General features: G+C 41.9%; 1 protein-coding gene and 2 non-coding genes across 4 annotated transcripts in view; 2 read left to right on the top strand and 1 right to left on the bottom strand.

Moving 5' to 3' along the window:
• Positions 1-9,302, top strand: part of LOC145457804 (RNA polymerase-associated protein CTR9 homolog) — a 486,484-nt gene that overhangs the window by 146,622 nt on the left and 330,560 nt on the right. The gene's annotated exons all lie outside the window — the stretch shown is intronic.
• Trnaa-agc (transfer RNA alanine (anticodon AGC)) lies at positions 7,226-7,298 on the top strand. Its single transcript has one exon. It is a non-coding gene; the product is annotated as a tRNA-Ala (tRNA).
• On the bottom strand, positions 8,372-8,445 carry Trnat-agu (transfer RNA threonine (anticodon AGU)). Its single transcript has one exon. It is a non-coding gene; the product is annotated as a tRNA-Thr (tRNA).

Genomic DNA, 9,302 nt, shown 5'->3' with positions numbered 1-9,302 from the left:
AGCGAATGTTTGAACAAATTGATGTATTTGTCACGTGCCTGGGTCTAACTTAGCCCCACTGGGTCGAAATCGTGATATTTTTTCGCACAATCTCTTTATTAAAACCGAATTGAGTCAGGATGAGTCACAGCGCGACTCGGATTTAAATATACTTTCAACTCTCAATTATGGCGTCATTATGCCGCTGATCAGATTCCTTCTCGATATCACATCGAGTTATTTGATGACGTGGCCTTTAGAGCTTTTCTGCGTATTTGAACTAATGCTTTCTCTTTAGTGAACGCTGTTGCGTCACTTTGAGAATCGAAAATCGCGTGAAATTATACCCTTTTTTGACCTTATTGTGGAAAAATCTTCACTTTAGATTCAGATTTAAATTCAGAACTCTAAAATTCCCACGCAATAGAGTGCGGTGACGTCACAACACCACGCATGTCCAATGATTCCTCTTGGCAAACAAATCAACACAAAAAAGTATAATTCAATCACTCTTTGACTCGGTTGATTATCAGAGTGTTCTTGACATAAAGACCGACGCACAGACTCGAGTTTAAGCTAAAAAATTTCAACTATTTCTATTTCAACCCCGTTCGCTGAAAAAGCTGGTGATATTAACTCGCAAATCGCTGTTATAGAACATTTCAGAAAACTGATAAACAAAACCGGCTAGACCAAAAAAACTAACCCCAAACCATGAAGGTATTTACGGTCTTTATTGAGTCAAACAGCGTTTCTCGAAGGAAACAGATTTTTGTGGATAATCTCAGATATAAGTCGCTCAATTTCGGGATTTGGAAACGGGGCTTTTTGTAATAACGCTGTTACGATGCGCTTTCGCCTATATTTTCGTAGGATCGCGCGTTTTAGCGATTCGGAATTGAAGCTCATAACCCCAGCAGCAAATGTCGATTGGCTCGCACGCGGTCGCTCCAAAGAAGGCAAATATCGCTGAAAATTACGGGTTCGTTAAATATTGACATCTAGCCGAATGTAAATCATAATTCTATGAGCTTTATGATCAAATAAAAAATTCTCCATCTCAATTTGAGGAATATTTTATTGTGGCGTAACACTAACGACGCCCCGAGAAGGTCCTTTGATGTGCGCGAGTCTGCGGACTTGTAAGTTTCGTCTGCTGGAGTCAAACTTGCATTGGCTAGAAGGAATCCAAAGCATTGACTAAATTCAACTCAGAAATGTTCCGTAATTGCAGCGTTCTCCGTAAATCTAAAAATTGCCAGGCGGTTCGCTTATTGATCGAGTTTATGCATTACATTTATAACGGACTATTATGTGATATAATTGGTAGCTTTGCGAAACGTGATAATAGATTATCTAAATATCCAATTAGAAAGGGCCTAGTTAGGTCTGCCGCTAATGAGAAAGTTCAAACAGACGCTTCGCTAAAACCCTGATCGCTCTCCCATCCGACAGCTCCTTTCTTTTCGATTCGAGTCGAGATTTTTGCAGCAACTTCTAACAATGATATCGCGTAGCGCAGTAACGCCTCTCGTGGTGACTATTGTATGATGTCTGGAGGCTGTTTTTCGATGGTGTGCAGATGCTTGATAATATCACCTGAAATTAATGATGTCTTTGCGCGTAAGGGTTTATTTTTAATTACAAGGCGGAAGTTTAAGCGCGTGTGGCACCTGATGCACGGTTAAATCCCCTCGAATTCTTGTCAACATGGTCACGATGATTTTTCAAACTTTTTTTCTCGTTTAGCGTGCCGCGAGTTGACTTTTAGCAAACGACGGCGCTCACCAATCAATACTGTATTGAATTATTGCATCTTTCGTAGTATAAATTGTTGTTGATATGCAATATTCTTTTCAATTGCATACTAGTTGCTGACGATCAACCATGAAAATATTCTGGTTTATTTCGATATGAATATATAATATCATATTGTATATAAAAATTCTATACATCCTCGAGTCTCTTTAAATCAGGGGTGTCAAACATATGTCCCGCGGGCCACATCCGGCCCGCCAAACGATTTTATCCGTCCCGCGAAGAGAATCTGAAAAATGGTTGCATTATCCACCAGCCAGCACATTTCTGACAAATGTTGAGATTTTTATTACGAATTACTTTCATTAAATATGCCTCAAGACAGAAAATGTTATGTAGGCAATATTATAACCATCACACAATCAATCAATCAGTTTTATTAATATTTTCGTCATTTCAAAACTCCACAAAACTGCGATACAACGAAAAGATAGGAAGGTGTCTGAATCGACTTGGAGTAGTCTTTGGGGTCAGACACACCTTGGCCTTAGCGAAGTGAAGAAGAGGCATGCACACTGAATGAAAAGTAAAGCAGAGAAGATAAAAGGCAAGCGACAAAATGAGGTGGCATGTGACGGAAAGCGAGATCGATGTTGGGTCGTGGTCCGGTAATCTTGAAGGCTGACTATAGTATTCATTTAGTAGAAATCGCTTGTATTTCGACTTGAATGCGGACATGCTCGACGACTGTCGGAAAGCCGGCGAGATGCTGTCCCACAATTCGGGTCCGGCATAATTGATGGAGTAATGCGTTTTTTGTATTCCGTCCTGATCATATAGTAGTTGTTTCTCGTTGACGCGCGTGTGCCGTCGTGCACTTTTGACTCCGAGGTGAAGTAGTCGTTGAAAATTGAGGGACATTGTCCGCAATGGAACTAACACATAAACTTGGCAATTTCTAGCTTCCTCATATCTTCCATATTTAGAACACCAAATCTTTTGAGTAGTGAATTATCGGTTGCACATCCAGGCCCCCGTGGGGCTTTGGCAATGATACGGATGATCCGATATTGTAGTTTTTGCAGTGGGTCAATCGTGTTCTTGCAGGCAGCATCCCAAGAAAGAATTCCGTCTAGTAACTTTGATAGAGTGTTGAAGAGTATGGTGTGTTGTGGCTTCACTGCAATCACCATCGGTAACAAGTAGCAGCCATTGACACCCAATTCCGAGACAGAAAAAGTGCACACCGAGCTCAGAGTTTTGTCAAGAAATAGACCGAAACGCCGTAATTCACAGAAGTGAAAATGCCAGTCAGAAACTGGTATATGCAGGCTACACGGAGAACATAATTTTTACACAAAAATATATTTAAAATATCTGTGGTCGCACTTCATTTTTGCTTATGACTCAACAACTCCTCCACTTACAGAAAAACCCGAATCGTGACATGATAATAATAAGCCAAATTTCAACGTCTGCGTTGACAGTTAAATCTCGTGTATCCTCACAACGCATAAACACAGGACTATTGCCAGATTTCGAGTAAAACAAAGTATTAATCATTGCAGCACGCTAACGTATGTCGTCGTTAAAGTCACTGTTTTAGCAATTATATAACTGTATTCAACCAACTAATCATCTGCATTTATTTTTCATTCAGTGTACACTGTACATGCGTCTTCTTTACTTGGCCTAGGCCCTAGGCCAAGGTGGGTGTCTGATCTATAAAGACTACTCATCATCATCATCATTGGTTTATTAGCAATTTTTATCAGTTCAATACACCACAAAAATGCGATACAATGGTCTGGTATAATCTTCATGATGGACTAGTATTCATTTCGTAGTAATTGCTTGTATTCCGACTTGAATGTGGACATGCTCGTCGACTCCAAGTTGTTTCGACACCTTCCTATCTTTTCATTGTAGCGCAGTTTTGAGGTGTTTTGAAACGATAAAAATATTAATAAAACTGATTGGTTGATTTTGCCAATTCCATTGTTTGCGATGGTCTCGATATAATAGAACCCTATGGCTATGACCCTATGGATTTTGAGGCGATATTTTGAAGCAATTTCACTGGTCCGGCCCGTGAGCGATTTGAAAGGCATCGTATAGCCACGAACTATGCCACCGTCACGTGGAGACGTAACCAGTACAAGGCCCAAAAATGATATTATGGCTGTCCCCACTGTGCATTTACATCGCTTGGTGTTAAGAAGACAAACGTACACAGGGGAATGGTCGCTGTGCTTATATGATAACATGGCGACTGAAACAGAACGGTGTATGAAACCTGATAATCATACCGCCATCACGGGTCATTTACAAGGACAAAAAGTGCTGGAGCCTGGCTAATCAATGTTAGTAATGGGGACCTTCCCAAGGAGTGCCAAGGACGACCACGATTGGTTCAAATATCGTTATTCCAATGACTACAACCGTAACCCCTCAGCTGACTGTAGAGGCCACAGACGTCTGATTGACTTTAACAGCTAGGCTATTGTTGATAAATTCATTAAATACGGTTTTTGGTCTCTATGCTTTAAACGTATAGTTTACAATAAATACGATTTATTCCTTGTATAGGTGGATATTCTGTAATCCGGCCCGCCAAGTATATCATTTTCCCATATCCGGCCCGCCGACCGGAGAAGTTGCCCACCCCTGATCTAGAGCTATATGTTCATACCGCACGGTAAGACTATATAGAATGTAATAATATTGTTTACATTCCATAGTAAGACAATTCATGAGTATCTGGAGGGTGATGAGCGTCGGGTGGTTCACTCATAACTATACTTACTTAGTTGAAGCATAGCCTAGGCCTATACTGTCATTTCGTGAAATCCGGAGAAAGTTGTCGCCACTCAAAAGATTGCTCACACGTACCACAACCAATTCAAAGAGAAACTGGTCTTTGGTGAGATGCGCACGATTCCCAAATCTCATTTATTAAATTCTGTAGCGCCGTGCTCTCTCTCTCTCTCTCTCTCTCTCTCTCCTATCCGTTATGGAATATTACCACATCGCGTGACTTATATTCGCCGTTGGTATAAAACCAAGTGCATATCGTTGGATTGATTGAGAATATGAGACTTATGTGTAATACAAAACGTACTGTTTGATTTATCCGTACAATATATCTGGAAAAGTCAAATGGTCGTCTGTTGAACTGCTAGTCAAGAACTCATTCGTCAGGGCGTTCGTATCAGCTATACGGCCGCAATTGAGTATATTTGTAAGTCGTTATCCGTAGACAACGGACTCGCTGTATACCCTCACAGGCTTTTGGACACGACTAACGTTCTATAGTTCAAATCATAATAATTGCCTATCTGCTCGTGGCATTTGGCCATTTGTACCGCGGGACTCATATCGCTTGGACAGGGTCATTCCGACCCCGCGCGATCTTTGGACAAGGTTTTAACGCTGCCGATCTTTCTGGGATCGCACTTTGTGTTGGCTAAAACTTATCCGTCTTGGTCTTGGTGTGTCTTTTTGGCGCCAAAAAGCTGGTGGCTGATAGTCCCGCGCCGCAGGCCATACAGACGAATACACTTATATTCAATTCGGTACATCATCATCATCATCATTGGTTTATTAGCAATTTTATCAGTTCAATACACCACAAAAAATCAGTGTTGGGATGACTCGAGTCATGACTTGACTCGAGTCAGACTCGAGTCAACTTTTTCGTATGACTTGACTTGACTCGAGTCATTTTGAAAAAATGACTTGACTTGACTTGACTCGGCGCTTCAGAAATGTGGATTGACTCGTGACTCGGAGCAAAATTTACGAGTCAATTTCAAGTCATCAAGTAAACGGTGTCGATTAAATCTCTGTATCTTTTTTATGTTCAGATTATTCGCGATACGCATGTGTCACTTGTGAGAGCAACCAGTCATTCACTGATTGTACCTTTCAGTGGCCCCCCTTGTTACATCACAAATAAATTGACCGAAAACGAACTGATGACAGCGTACGTTTATGTGAAATCAGAAGTATAATCTAATAGCAAACGTATCTCTGTTTCTTAGACGGCTTACATCGCTCAGTGCCCACCTTAGCCGACCTCCTTGTATTAATTGAATGGAACGAATGTAGTTTATGCGTTTATATTCTCACGGATGTGTAGATGGGTAGTGTATTATACCATATCAATAATGTTTCAACTTCTCGACGCTTCGTATTCGATTCTCTATTTTGCCTCAAGTATTTTATTAGCTGCTCTACGTCTGCGTGAGCGATACAACGCCCTTTGGCATGTATATTAGACTTTATACTCGTTATTAATGCAAGATATATGACCAATACATCTGTCTTTCACAAATCTAGCAAAATGTAATGACTTTGAATCATCACTCATACTTCGAAAAACCAATTTGACTTGAATTATGACTTGACTCGTGACTTGACTTGACTTGACTCGACTTGACTCGAGTCACCTTCAAAAAACGAGTGACTTGACTTGACTCGAGTCACCTTCGAAAATCGATTGACTTGACTTGACTCGAGTCAAAATGTGCAATGACTCGAAATGACTCGTGACTCGAAGGTAGTGACTTGATCCCAACACTGCAAAAAATGCGATACAATGAAAAGACAGGAAGATGTCGAAGCGACAAGGAGTAGTCTATGGAATCTGACACCCACCTTGGCCTAGGCGATGTAAAGAGGAGGCATGCACACTGAATGAAAGTAAAGAAGATAGTATAGAAAAAGAATGCGACAAGAAATAGGGCGCGGCATGTCATGGGAAGCGAGATCGATAGGTCAGTCGTGGTCCGGTAATCTTGAGGATGGACTGTATTTATTTAGTAGTAATTGCTTGTATTTCGACTTGAATGTGGACATGCTCGTCGGATGGCCGGCGGGATACTGTTCCACACATCAGGTCCGGCATATTTGATGGAGCGATGATCTTTTCGGTCGATCATATGATATTTGGACGACGTGGACGCGCGTGTGTTGTACTTGTGCGCTTTTGATTCAGAGGTAAAGAAGTCATTGAAATATTCGGGGCAACGACCGCAGTAAAACTGATACATAAACTTGGCGATTTCTAGTTTCCGCATATCTTCTATGTTTAGGACGCCAAATCTCTTCAGCAGCGACTTATTGAAATCATCAGGCGTATTTTTATTTAGGCCTATTTCTTGATTTTGATTTATCGAGAAGCGGGTACTCAACAATTAAAATAAAACTACTGAAACTATATCGCGCGAAACGCGAAGAAAAAATTCAAGTTGGATTTATAGGCCTATGCTCAAAAATACGGAAGCTTTTATGAAGTACCGACAAATTTGGGGTGGCGGAGGCATGGCCCCTTTCGCCTCCTCCTGGCTAGTGGCGACGCCAGTTTGACAAACAATAAGCCCCACTCAACAGCTGTCGACCGAAACGACCGACACGACCGAAACAAGACCCCGGAGAAAGCCAACTGAAAAATTGATATAATATTAAATCGCTTGATCCTCTCGTCGGGGGTGTAGCTCAGATGGTAGAGCGCGCGCTTAGCATGCGCGAGGTACCGGGATCGATGCCCGGCACCTCCACTTTAGTTACATGTTTAAACTCGGGTCCATTTTCTTGATAATTCCAAAACACGATGACATGATCACGATAATGGAAAGATAAAGATGGATTCTATATGAGTTTCAGCAGTCTTCTAGGCAGATGAATAACGCATGCTATAAGAATGACGGTAAGTGAACTTGATTTGTCAGATCGTGACCGGGTTCGGGTACCTACTATTTAGCGAAGAAGCAGTTCAGTCAGTAGAATCTGCTTGTATTCTGTGTATAGAGATGGCAGGTATGTACGCTCAAAATGCTGGTGTACCCTGTACAGCAGGGCCGGCCAACCCGTGGCCCGCGAGAAGGTTTTGAGTGGCCCGCGAGGTAATTTACGAATTTTTTTTATGTTATCAAAATGGATTGCACAGATTGTGAGCTTGTGAGGCCAACCAAAAATTTGATTAGTATGGCCGCAACACGTGACATATGATGACTAAAATATCAGTTCCGACGCATTGGCAGATCCATAAGCCAGTCACATATTGGTAGATCTTCGTAGACTACAATAAAGCAGAATAATTTGGGATAGATTTATCAAAAGTAAAAATTTTCTACACGCTTCGCGCAACATGTGGTCACTCGATTTCTTGCTTTTAATATTGTTGTCTCTTTGTGAAATGAAAGAACGCCTAATGTATCAGATTGAATCTAACTATATTCGCGATTGCGAGACAGAGTGTCGTTCAACATATGCGACTTTGCGTTTGCACTCGCAGAAAGACCGTCGACTACGAAACCTATAGGCACAAAATGATTGACGCATGTTGGTCGAAACTTTCGATATCGATATGTCCATACGCCAATAACCCGGTCCTTGTAAACTGAGCCCAGCGATATACAGCAGGCCCGCAATATAGTCAGGTGACAATATTATTGACCTGTGAACTTCAAACAATTTTCGCGCCTCGCGCGGCTAGTGGCCCGCGCAACAGTTCGTCAATCAAATGTGGCCCTTTGGCTGAAAAGGTTGGCCAGCCCTGCTGTACAGTGTACATGTTCGATTTATAATGATCTGAGACTTCCATTCTTAGGATAGAATTTCGACAAAAAAAAGGCACCACTGGGATTCGAACCCAGGATCTCCTGTTTACTAGACAGGCGCTTTAACCAACTAAGCCATGGCGCCGACCGTCGCACTGCGGTCTACGCGTTTTCTTATACGAAGAAAAACAATCCTTTTCATTGTATAACATAACATAACATGGTTGGGTTATATTTTTGATCTGAACAAGTCACACACAATGTCCAATGCAATAAGACACAATGCGATGTCATGAACAGATAGGAGGATGTAGAACGACACGCATCAGTAGCGATCCTTTACTCTAACATCCACCTCGGCCTTGAGTGCCCGATGTCACAGTTCTTTTTCGATGTTGATCTCTTTGAAGCCGCGGCCCTTTCTACTAGCTCTTTTCCATTTTATTGTGAGTGCTTTCTTTCGTCGGGTCTTTTTCTGGGCTTTTTTTGTCGCCGTAAGAGCGGCTGTATCAAGTATGCCGGACCCCAATTGTGGAACAGCATCTCGCCGGCTATCCGACAGTCGTCGACCATGTCCACATTCAAGTCGAAATACAAGCAATTTCTTCTAAATCAATACTAGCCAGTCTTCAGGATTACCGGACCACGACCTAACATCAACCTCGCCCTCCGCCACATTCCACCTCATTTTGTCGCTTGCGTCTTATATTCTCTGCATTACTTTTCATTCAGTGTGCAACTGTGCATGCCTCTTATTTACTTCGCCTAGGCTAAGGTGGGTGTCTGATCTTAATGGCTACTCCAAGTTGTTTCGACACCTTCCTATCTTTTCATTGTATCGCAGTCTTGTGATGTTTTGAAACGATGAAAATATTAATAAACCTGATTGATTGATTGATTGATTGATTGATTGATTGAACGGCAGGGGAAGAGGAGCCCAGATAAACCTCCGACGGGAATCGAATCCAGTTCGTCTGTGAGCTGGGCGCTCCTCTGAAGTGA

The sequence above is a fragment of the Botryllus schlosseri genome, chromosome 15 (genome assembly GCF_051294905.1).
Source record: "Botryllus schlosseri isolate E-star chromosome 15, Bs_hap1, whole genome shotgun sequence".
NCBI lineage: Eukaryota > Metazoa > Chordata > Ascidiacea > Stolidobranchia > Styelidae > Botryllus > Botryllus schlosseri.
Note: the sequence above shows the minus strand (reverse complement) of the source record. Positions and strands in the feature narration are given on the sequence as shown.